Genomic DNA, 9,853 nt, shown 5'->3' with positions numbered 1-9,853 from the left:
CTGATGGGGTTGAGAAAGAAAAGTGTAATCTCTCTCTCTGGGGTTAGTGGCTCTCCAGGTGTCATACAGTTCAAAGTCTTGGCAAAACTCTCGCAATCTCAGAGTTTTTCTTGAGGTTGTAGTGAATCTAGGAGGAGACTGGTCAACACATGGGTCATGAATGCAATTAAAATCCCCCCAGAACAACATATGGTGTATGTACCAATGCAATATCCGACAAAAGCTTTGGGAAGAAAGCAGCCTCATATATATTTGGACCATAAATACAACCTATTAAAATGTGTTCTCCATAAAGATAACCTGAGATAAGAACATATCGACCATCACTGTCGCTCATAGTTTTCTCCAATGTAAAGGGAAGACTGCGATGGATAAGTATGGCAACTCCTCTACTCTTAGAGTTATGAGATGAGGAAAACACCTGGCCTACCCAATTCCTCCTCAGTTTAAGGTGCTCATTGTCAGTTAGGTGGGTTTCTGATAATAACGCTGTTTTTGTGTTCTCCTTTTTCAAGAATGTTAGGATCTTTTGTCTTTTATTTAGTTGATAACTTGGGATGTTGGAGATGGTGATATCAGGACGTCTCACCGCTGATACCAGGACACTCGTGTTTCCAGGCAGGAAAACAGTGAAACCAAAGTCTGTTTTTCATCTTTTTACCATTTCAGTCGTGTGATCAGACATTACATCCAATAACGCAGCAAGTTCCAACCATCGCTCAATAATTTGAACTAACCTGGATTCAAAAATGTAAAATGTCTGTGAGAGTCGTTTAATCGGTTATGCATGTGGCCCCACAAGATGGCGCTCACATCCCTGAGTCTCGATCAGTGACGTCACGTTCCAGAGCTCTGATAACAGTTTGACTCTCCTTCACTTAAAACTTCAACTAGCAACCAGTCAGTCGGCTTTAATAGAGAGTAATGTCTGTGTCGCTGTTTGCCAGCTTTGGTGGAGGAGAATCATCAGGTATCAATAGTGGGAATTTCTTCTACTGTAGGAGATTTTATTGTTATTTACTTTATTATGATTTATTTTATTGTTGTTTTCATTTACAGTATTTGAATTTAAAGTTTCAGTTTGAAAAAAAAAAGTCACAGAATTGATCAAATTTGTGTAGAAACATTTCTGATTAAAAAACATTTTTGCCAGAATTTCACTCAACACCAAAAACTACCATCATCAATGAAGGGAAAACACATTCTTACATCAGCAGCCAGTGTGAAACTGCAGATGTACAGAAAATCCTCCAGAGGGCGCCACATCTCTGCCTCCAGACTGGAATTCCAACAGGAAGTCTTGGAAAAAATGAGCAGGAAACAGTTGAGAGAAAAACTGCATGAGTAAACACCCTGAGGACGAACTCTGACAGCTGCCTTCGTCTCCGACTGAAATCAAACTGAACAAGGAGAACAGAGAGAGAACTAAGCAACTAGACACTGGAACACAGACTGCTGCAGGAGGAACAACAAGCAGATCAAAGTGAAAGTAAGTTCAGAAAGTTTCTACAGGAGAGAAACTGACTTCCTGGTTTGACGTTCTGTCTGCTGTGGTTTCAGCTTCACTCTGAGACAAAATGGCTTCCAGATCAGACGATGATCTCTGCTGTCCGGTCTGTCTGGAGATATTTAAGGATCCGGTTATTCTGTCATGCAGCCACAGTTTCTGTAAGGAGTGTCTGCAGAAATACTGAGAGAGAGAAACCAGTAAGAGAGTGTCCAGTTTGTAAAAGGAGATCTTCTAAAGATCAACCACTTACTAATCTGGCTCTGAAGAATCTGTGTGAGACTTTCTTACAGCAGAGAGAGCAGAGAGCTTCAGAGGATCTCTGCAGTCTGCACTCTGAGAAACTCAAACTCTTCTGTCTGGACCATCAGCAGCCAGTGTGTCTCATCTGCAGAGATTCAGATTTACACATTAGCCACAAATTTAAACCCATCAATGAAGTTGTTCAGCAACACAAGAAGAAGCTTCAGAAAACTCTGGAGCCTTTAAAGAAGAAGCTGGAGCTCAGGAAGAAAGTTCAGGAGGAGTTTGATCAGACAGCAGAACACCTGAAGGTCCAGGCCCGACACACAGAGAGGCAGATTAGGGAGCAGTTTAAGCAGCTTCATCAGTTTCTAGCAGAGGAAGAGGAGGCCAGGCTGGCTGCACTGAGGGAGGAAGAGGAGCAGAAGAGAGGGATGATGAAGGAGAAGATGGAGGCTCTGAGCAGAGAGATAGCAGCTCTTTCAGACACAGTCAGAGCCACAGAGGAGGAGCTGAGAGCTGAAGACGTCTCATTCCTGCACAACTACAAGGCTGCAGTGGAAAGAGTCCAGCGCTGCCCCCTGCTGGAGGATCCACAGCTGCCCTCAGGAGCTCTGATAGACCAGGCCAAACATCTGGGCAACCTGGCCTTCCACATCTGGAGCAACATGGAGACCATGGTGACCTACACTCCTCTGGTTCTGGACCCAAACACGGCTTGGTCAGAACTCCATCTGTCTGAAGATCTGACCAGTTTGACTAGAGGAGAGAAACAGCAGCTTCCTAATAATCCAGAGAGATTTGATGATAATTACTGGTCTGTTCTGAGTTCTGATGGTTTTAACTCAGGGAACCACAGCTGGGATGTTGATGTTGGAGACAGTTCATACTGGATGCTTGGTGTGATAGAAGAGTCTGTTCAGAGGAAAGGAGACATAAATTCTGGATTGTTGTTTATATGGTTAAATATCTTGGGATACTCAGCATTTTATCCACCAGCTCCTTTCACTCGTCTCTCAGTCCAGAAGAATCTCCAGAGGATCAGAGTGAATCTGGACTGGGACAGAGGAAAGCTGTCCTTCTCTGATCTGGATACTAACACACACATACACACCTTCACACACACCTTCACTCACAAGATGTTTCCATATTTCTGCACTTATGATAAAACCTTAAAGATGGAACCGATGAAGATCTCAGTGATCAAGCAGCAGCTCTGATGATCCAAATCAAAACTTATTGATCAGATTGAAACTGTGAGTTTTAAAAAGGAAACCTGGAGATGATCTGATCATCTGGAGACTCTTCATCTCTGACTTTCCAACTATTGATTCCATGACAGCAGAAATAATGTCAACATGTTTAATTAATGCGTCTATTTTTAGCTGCTGAGTGATAAAACTGAACTACTGAATGAATCTGAAATGACCTTTTCACTTCCTGCTAAGTGTTTATTAGTGTTGCTTTGACTATTCCCCTGATCAATGCTGTGTTATACTTTCTATCATCACTTTTATGATCCAGTAAATACCAGAAAATCCTGTGATAATAATCCAAGTCCATGTTGTCCATGGTTAATCCCAGCAGATTTTAATCTGGTCTAGAGACTTTCTGTTCAGTTCAGTTCCAAACACTTTGGTTCATCAGAGCTTCATAATCCAGATTATCATCCAGTTTGTACCATAAAGGTTTCAGAACAATGATAAACTCTACATGATGTTTGTGAAGCAGCAGAAACTGAATCTTGTGCAGGAGGGCAGCGTTAATCTTTCATTTCTGATTCTTTAGTCTGACTTTAGTTTTGTTTGGAAACAAAACAGAGAAGAAGTTTTGTAACTTTTCATCTCTGTATAATTTGTTTCCCATTTTAGGGAGATGATGTATGAAATGACTGCAGAACTGTAATAAATGTTATTTCCATTCATTTCTTCTCTGAGGTTTTATTGTGTCAAAATCTTTCTGTAGATCCATGAAAACCCTGCAGATAATTCTTACTATCTGTTACATCAGTGATTTCTTCTATTAATTCAGTTTCAGATGGTGATGTTGATCGATTGCTCTGAATCCAATGAAAAATTATTCTGGTTCATTTATTTATTTTTGCATTATTGTTGCACTTTGTGTTTGAGACATCAAAGTGATTTAATTAGCTGCTACTTTTATCCAGTGGCGGAGCTCGACTTTTTTCCAAGGGGAGGCCAAAGGGTGAGCAAGGCTTTATCAGACGGGTCCATATAAAAATGATGAACGAAAGGAAACAAATATTTTCTCACACATCAAATTAAAATGGTTTATTTAACAAAGATTTGCCATGACCAAAACAAGACGTTAAACGACTCTAGGAACAGTGAACATGCAAATGTAAACTCAGAGCCCAGAATATGTCCTGGTCCTGGACCTGGTCTGGTCCTGGTCTGGTCCTGGTCTGGCCCTGGTCCTGGTCTGGTTCTGGTCCTGGTCTGGCCCTGGTCTGGTCTGGCCCTGGTCGATCCTGGTTGGCCCTGGTCCTGGTCTGGTCCTGGTCCTTGTCTGGCCTTGGTCTGGCCCTGGTCCTGGTTTGGTCCTGGTCTGGTCCTGGTCCTGGTCTGGCCCTATTCCTGGTCTGGTCCTGTTCTGGTCTGGTCCTGGTCTGGTCCTGGTCTGGCCTTGGTCGGCCCTGGTCCTGGTTTGGTCCTGGTCTGGTCCTGGTCTGGCCCTGGTCCTGGTCTGGTCCTGGTCTGGTCCTGGTCCTGGTCCTGGTCTGGGTCCGGTCCTTGTCTGGCCTTGGTCTGGCCCTGGTCCTGGTTTGGTCCTGGTCTGGTCCTGGTCCTGGTCTGGCCCTAGTCCTGGTCTGGTCCTGGTTTGGTCCTGGCCCTGGTCCTGGTCCTGGTCTGGTCTTTGTCTGGTCCTAGCCCTGGTCCTGGCCTGGTCCTGGTCTGGTCCTGGTCTGGTCCTGGTCCTGGTCTGGTCCTGGTCTGGTCCTGGTCTGGGCCTTGTCTGGGCCTTGTCTGGTCTTTGTCTGGTCCTGGTCTGGTCCTGCTCTGGTCCTGGTCTGGTCCTGGTCCTGGTCTGGTCCTGGTCTGGTCCTGGTCTGGCCCTGGTCCTGGTCTGGTCTGGCCCTGGTCTGGTCCTGGTCCTGGTCTGGTCTGGTCTGGCCCTGATCCTGGCCTGGCCCGTGTCTAGCCCTGGTCTGGCCCTGGTCTGGCCCTGGTCCTGGTCTGGTCCTGGTCCTGGTCCTGGTCTGGTCCTGCTCTGGTCCTGGTCTGGTCCTGGTCCTGGTCTGGTCCTGGTCTGGCCCAGGTCTGGCCCTGGTCCTGGTCTGGCCCTGGTCTGGTCCTGCTCTGGTCTGGTCCTGGTCTGGTCCTGGTCTGGTCCTGGGTCTGGCCCTGGTCCTGGTCTGGCCCTGGTCTGGCCCTGGTCCTGGTCTGGCCCTGGTCTGGTCCTGGTCCTGGTCCTGGTCTGGTCCTGGTCTGGGCCTTGTCAGGTCTTTGTCTGGTTCTGGTCCTGGTCTGGTCCTGGTCTGGTCCTGGTGGCCCTGGTCCTGGACTGGCCCTGGTCTGGTCCTGGTCTGGTCCTGGTGTGGTCTGGTCTGGTCCTGGTCTGGCCCTGGTCTGGCCCTGGTCCTGGTCTGGCCTGGTCTGGCCCTGGTCTGGTCCTGGTCTGGTCCTGGTCTGGCCCTGGTCTGGCCCTGGTCCTGGTCTGGCCTGGTCCTGGTCTGGTCCTGGTCTGGTCCTGGTCTGGTCTGGGTCCTGGTCCTGGTCCTGGCCTTGTTCTGGTCTGGCCCTGGTCCTGGTCTTGTTCTGGTCTGGTCCTGGTCTGGTCCTGGTCCTGGTCTGGGCCCTGGTCTGCTCCTGGTCTGGCCCTGGTCTAGTCCTGGTCTTCTCCTGGTCTGGTCCTGGTCCTGGTCTGGTCCTGGTCTGCTCCTGGTCTGGTCCTGGTCCTGGTCTGGCCCTGCTCTGGTCCTGGTCCTGGTCTGGCCCTGGTCTGCTCCGGGTCCTGGTCTGACCCTGGTCTGGTCCGGTCTGGCCCTGGTCTGGCCCTGGTCTGGTCCTGGTCCTGGTCTGGCCCGGGTCTGGCCCTGGTCTAGCCCGAGTCTGGCCCTTATCTGGACCTGGTCTGGTACTGGTTCTGTCCTGGTCCTGGTCTGGCCCTGGTCCTGGTATGGTCCTGGTGGCCCTGGTCTGGTACTGGTCTGGTCCTGGTCTGGACCTGGTCTGGCCCTGGTCTGGTCCTGGTCCTGGTCTGGCCCTGGTCTGGCCAGGGTCTGGCCCAGGTCTGGCCCTGGTATGGTCCTGGTATGGCCCTGGTCTGGCCCTGGTCTGATCCTGGTCTGGTCCTGGTCCTGGTCTGGTCCTGGTCTGGTCCTGGTCTGGCCTGGTCTAGCCCGAGTCTGGCCCTGGTCTGGACCTGGTCTGGTACTGGTCTGGTCTGCCCTGGTCCGGTCTGGTCCTGGTCTGGCCCTGGTCCTGGTCTGGCCCGGGTCTGGCCCTTGTCTGGTCCTGGTCCTGGTCTGGCCCGGTCTGGCCCTTGTCTGGCCCTGGTCCTGGTCTGGTCCTGGTCCTGGTCTGGCCCTGGTCTGCTCCTGGTCTGGCCCTGGTCTGGTCCTGGTCTGGCCCTGGTCCTGGTCTGGTCCTGGTCCTGGTCTGGCCCTGGTCTGCTCCTGGTCCTGGTCTGGTCCTGGTCTGGTCCTGGTCTGGTCCTGGTCCTGGTCTGGTCCTGGGTCTGGCCCTGGTCTGCTCCTGGTCCTGGTCTGGTCCTGGTCTGGTCCTGGTCTGGTCCTGGTCCTGGTCTGGTCCTGGTCCTGGTCTGGCCCTGGTCTGCTCCTGGTCTGGCCCTGGTCTGGTCCTGGTCTGGTCCTGGTCCTGGTCTGGCTCTGATCTGCTCTGGTCCTGGTCATGTCCTGGTCTGGCCCTGGTCTGGTCCTGGTCTGGTCTGGTCCTGGTCCTGGTCTGGCCCTGGTCCTGGTCTGGCCCTGGTCTGCTCCTGGTCTGGTCCTGGTCCTGATCTGGTCCTGGTCTGGTCCTGGTCTGGTCATGGTCCTGGTCTGGTCCTGGTCCTGGTCTGGCCCTGGTCTGCTCCTGGTCTGGTCCTGGTCCTGGTCTGGTCCTGGTCTGGTCCTGGTCTGGTCCTGGTCCTGGTCTGGTCCTGGTCTGGCCTGGTCTGCTCCTGGTCCTGGTCTGGTCCTGGTCCTGGTCTGGCCCTGGTCTGGTACTGGTCTGGTCCTGGCGCTGGTCTGACCAGACCCTGGTCTGCTTCTGGTCTGGTCCTGGTCCTGGTCTGGCCCGGGTATGGCCCTGGTCTGGACCTGTTGGTACTGGTCTGGTCCTGGTCCTGGTATGGCCCTGGTCCTGGTCTGGTCCTGGTCCGGCCCTGGTCTGGTACTGGTCTGGTCCTGGTCTGATCCTGGTCTGATCCTGGTCCTGGTCCGGTCTGGTCTGGCCCTGATCTGGTCCTGGTCTGGCCATGGTCTGGCCCTGGTCCTGGTCTGGTCCTGGTCTGGCCCTGGTCTGGTCCTGGTCCTGGTCTGGTCCTGGTCTGGTCCTGGTCCTGGTCTGGCCCTGATCTGCTCTGGTCCTGGTCTGGTCCTGGTCTGGCCCTGGTCTGGGTCCTGGTCCTGGTCTGGTCCTGGTCCTGGTCTGGCCCTGGTCTGCTCCTGGTCTTGTCCTGGTCTGGCCCTGGTCCTGGTCTGGCCCAGGTCTGGCCCTGGTCTGGTCCTGGTCCTGGTCTGGTCCTGGTCTGCTCCTGATCTTGTCCTGGTCTGGCCCTGGTCTGGTCCTGGTCCTGGTCTGGCCCTGGTCTGGTCCTGGTCTTGGTCCGGCCCGGGTCTGGCCCTGCTCGGGTGGTCCTTTTCTGGTCCTGGTCTGGTCCTGGTCGGCCCTGGTATAGCCCGAGTCTGGCCCTGGTTGGCCCTGGTCTGGTCTGGTCTGGCCCTGGTCCTGGTCTGGTCCTGGTCTGGCCCTGGTCTGGTACTGGTATGGTCCTGGTCCTGGTCTGGCCCTGGTCCTGGTCTGGTCCTGGTCTGGCCCTGGTCTGGTACTGGTCTGGTCCTGGTCTGGCCCTGGTCTGGTCCTGGTCTGGCCCAGGTCTGGCCCTGCTGGCCCTGGTCCTGGTCTGGTCCTGGTCTGGCCCAGGTCTGGCCCTGCTCTGGTCCTGGCCCTGGTCCTGGTCTGGCCCTGGTCCTGGTCTGGTCCTGGTCCTGGTCTGGCCCTGGTCTGTCCCTGGTCCTGTTCTGGCCCAGGTCTGGCCCTGGTCCTGGTCTGGTCCTGGTCTGGCCCAGGTCTGGCCCTGCTCTGGCCTGGTCCTGGTCTGGCCCAGGTCTGGCCCTGCTCTGGCCCTGGTCCTGGTCCTGGTCTGGCCCTGGTCTGGCCCTGGTCCTGGTCATGTCCTGGTCTGGCCCAGGTCTGGCCCTGCTCTGGTCTGATCCTGGTCTGGTCCTGGTCTGCCCAGGTCTGGCCCTGCTCTGGCCCTGGTCCTGGTCTGGCCTGGCCCTGGTCCTGGTCTGGTCCTGGTCTGGTCCTGGTCTGGCCCAGGTCTGGCCCTGCTCTGGCCCTGGTCCTGGTCTGGTCCTGGTCTGGTCCTGGTCTGGCCCAGGTCTGGCCCAGGTTCTGGCCCTGCTCTGGCCCCTGGTCCTGATCTGGTCCTGGTCTGGTTCTGGTCCTGGTGGCCTTGGTCCTGGTCTGGTTCTGGTCCTGGTCTGGCCTTGGTCCTGGTCTGGTCCTGGTCTGGTCCTGGTCTGGCCCGGGTCCTGGTCTGGTCCTGGTTCTGGTCCTGCTCTGGTCTGGTCCTGGTCATGGTCCTCGGTCTGGCCCTGGTCGTGGTCCGGTCCTGGTCTGATCCTGGTCTGGCCCTGGTCCTGGTCTGGCCCTGGTCTGCTCCTGGTCCTGGTCTGACCCTGGCCTGGTCCTGGTCTGGCCCGGGTCTGGCCCTGCTCTGGTCTGATCTGGTCTGGTCCTGGTCCTGGTCTGGTCCTGGTCTGGTCCTGGTCTGGCCCTGGTCTAGCCCGAGTCTGGCCCTGGTCTGGACCTGGTCTGGTATGGTCTGGCACTGGTCCTGGTCTGGCCCTGGCCCTGGTCCTGGTCTGGTCCTGGTCTGGTCCTGGTCTGGCCCAGGTCTGGCCCTGCTCTGGCCCTGGTCCTGGTCTGGTCCTGGTCTGGTTCTGGTCCTGGTCTGGCCTTGGTCCTGGTCTGGTTCTGGTCCTGGTCTGGCCTTGGTCCTGGTCTGGTCCTGGTCTGGCCCGGGTCCTGGTCTGGTCCTGGTCTGGTCCTGCTCTGGTCTGGTCCTGGTCTGGTCCTGGTCTGGCCCTGGTCTGGCCCGGGTCTAGCCCTGGTCTGGTCCTGGTCTGGCCCTGGTCCTGGTCGTGGTCCTGGTCTGGCCCTGGTCCTGGTGTGGTCCTGGTCTGGCCCTGGTCTGGCCCGGGTCTAGCCCTGGTCTGGTCCTGGTCTGGCCCTGGTCCTGGTCTGGCCCTGGTCCTGGTCTGGTCCTGGTCTGGTCCTGGTCCTGGTCTGGTCCTGGTCTGGCCCTGCTCTGGTCTGATCCTGGTCTGGCCCAGGTCTGGCCCTGCTCTGGCCCTGGTCCTGGTCTGGCCCAGGTCTGGCCCTGCTCTGGCCCTGGTCCTGGTCCTGGTCTGGCCCTGGTCCTGATCCTCGTCTGGCCCTGGTCTGGTCCTGGTCTGTCCCAGGTCTGGCCCTGCTCTGGTCTGGTCCTGGTCGGCCTGGTCCTGGTCTGGTCCTGGTCCTGATCCTGGTCTGGCCCTGGTCCTGGTCTGGTCCTGATCCTGGTCTGGCCCTGGTCTGGTCCTGGTCCTGGTCTGGTCCTGGTCTGGTCCTGGTCCTGGTTTTGCCTCTTTAAGAAGAACTGGGAGATTTTCCCTTTTCTCTTCATTTGGTCTCTACACAAAATAAGATCCTGGTATTAGACTCCATGACTGTTTGGCAGAGACACTATTTTAACTATTATTTAAACTAGTTTTAGTTTTCTGTAGCTAACTAAAATAATACTAAATTAAAAATAGAGTAATTAAATTAATTAATGTAACTAGTTAGGTTTCATATGACATAGCCTACTTACATTTCAGTCATTATAAAACTTAATGGTTTTTCATATATTCTTACCACACATTTCAAG

The 9,853-nt window shown here is 54.4% G+C and overlaps 1 pseudogene; it reads left to right on the top strand.

The window, feature by feature from the left end:
* Nucleotides 1–1,342: 1,342 nt before the first annotated feature.
* LOC129357330 (nuclear factor 7, brain-like) lies at nucleotides 1,343–3,457 on the top strand (annotated as a pseudogene).
* The last annotated feature ends 6,396 nt before the right edge of the window (nucleotides 3,458–9,853 follow it).

The sequence above is a fragment of the Poeciliopsis prolifica genome, unplaced genomic scaffold, assembly GCF_027474105.1.
Source record: "Poeciliopsis prolifica strain line A6 unplaced genomic scaffold, Auburn_PproV2 SCAFFOLD237, whole genome shotgun sequence".
Taxonomy (NCBI): domain Eukaryota; kingdom Metazoa; phylum Chordata; class Actinopteri; order Cyprinodontiformes; family Poeciliidae; genus Poeciliopsis; species Poeciliopsis prolifica.
Note: the sequence above shows the minus strand (reverse complement) of the source record. Positions and strands in the feature narration are given on the sequence as shown.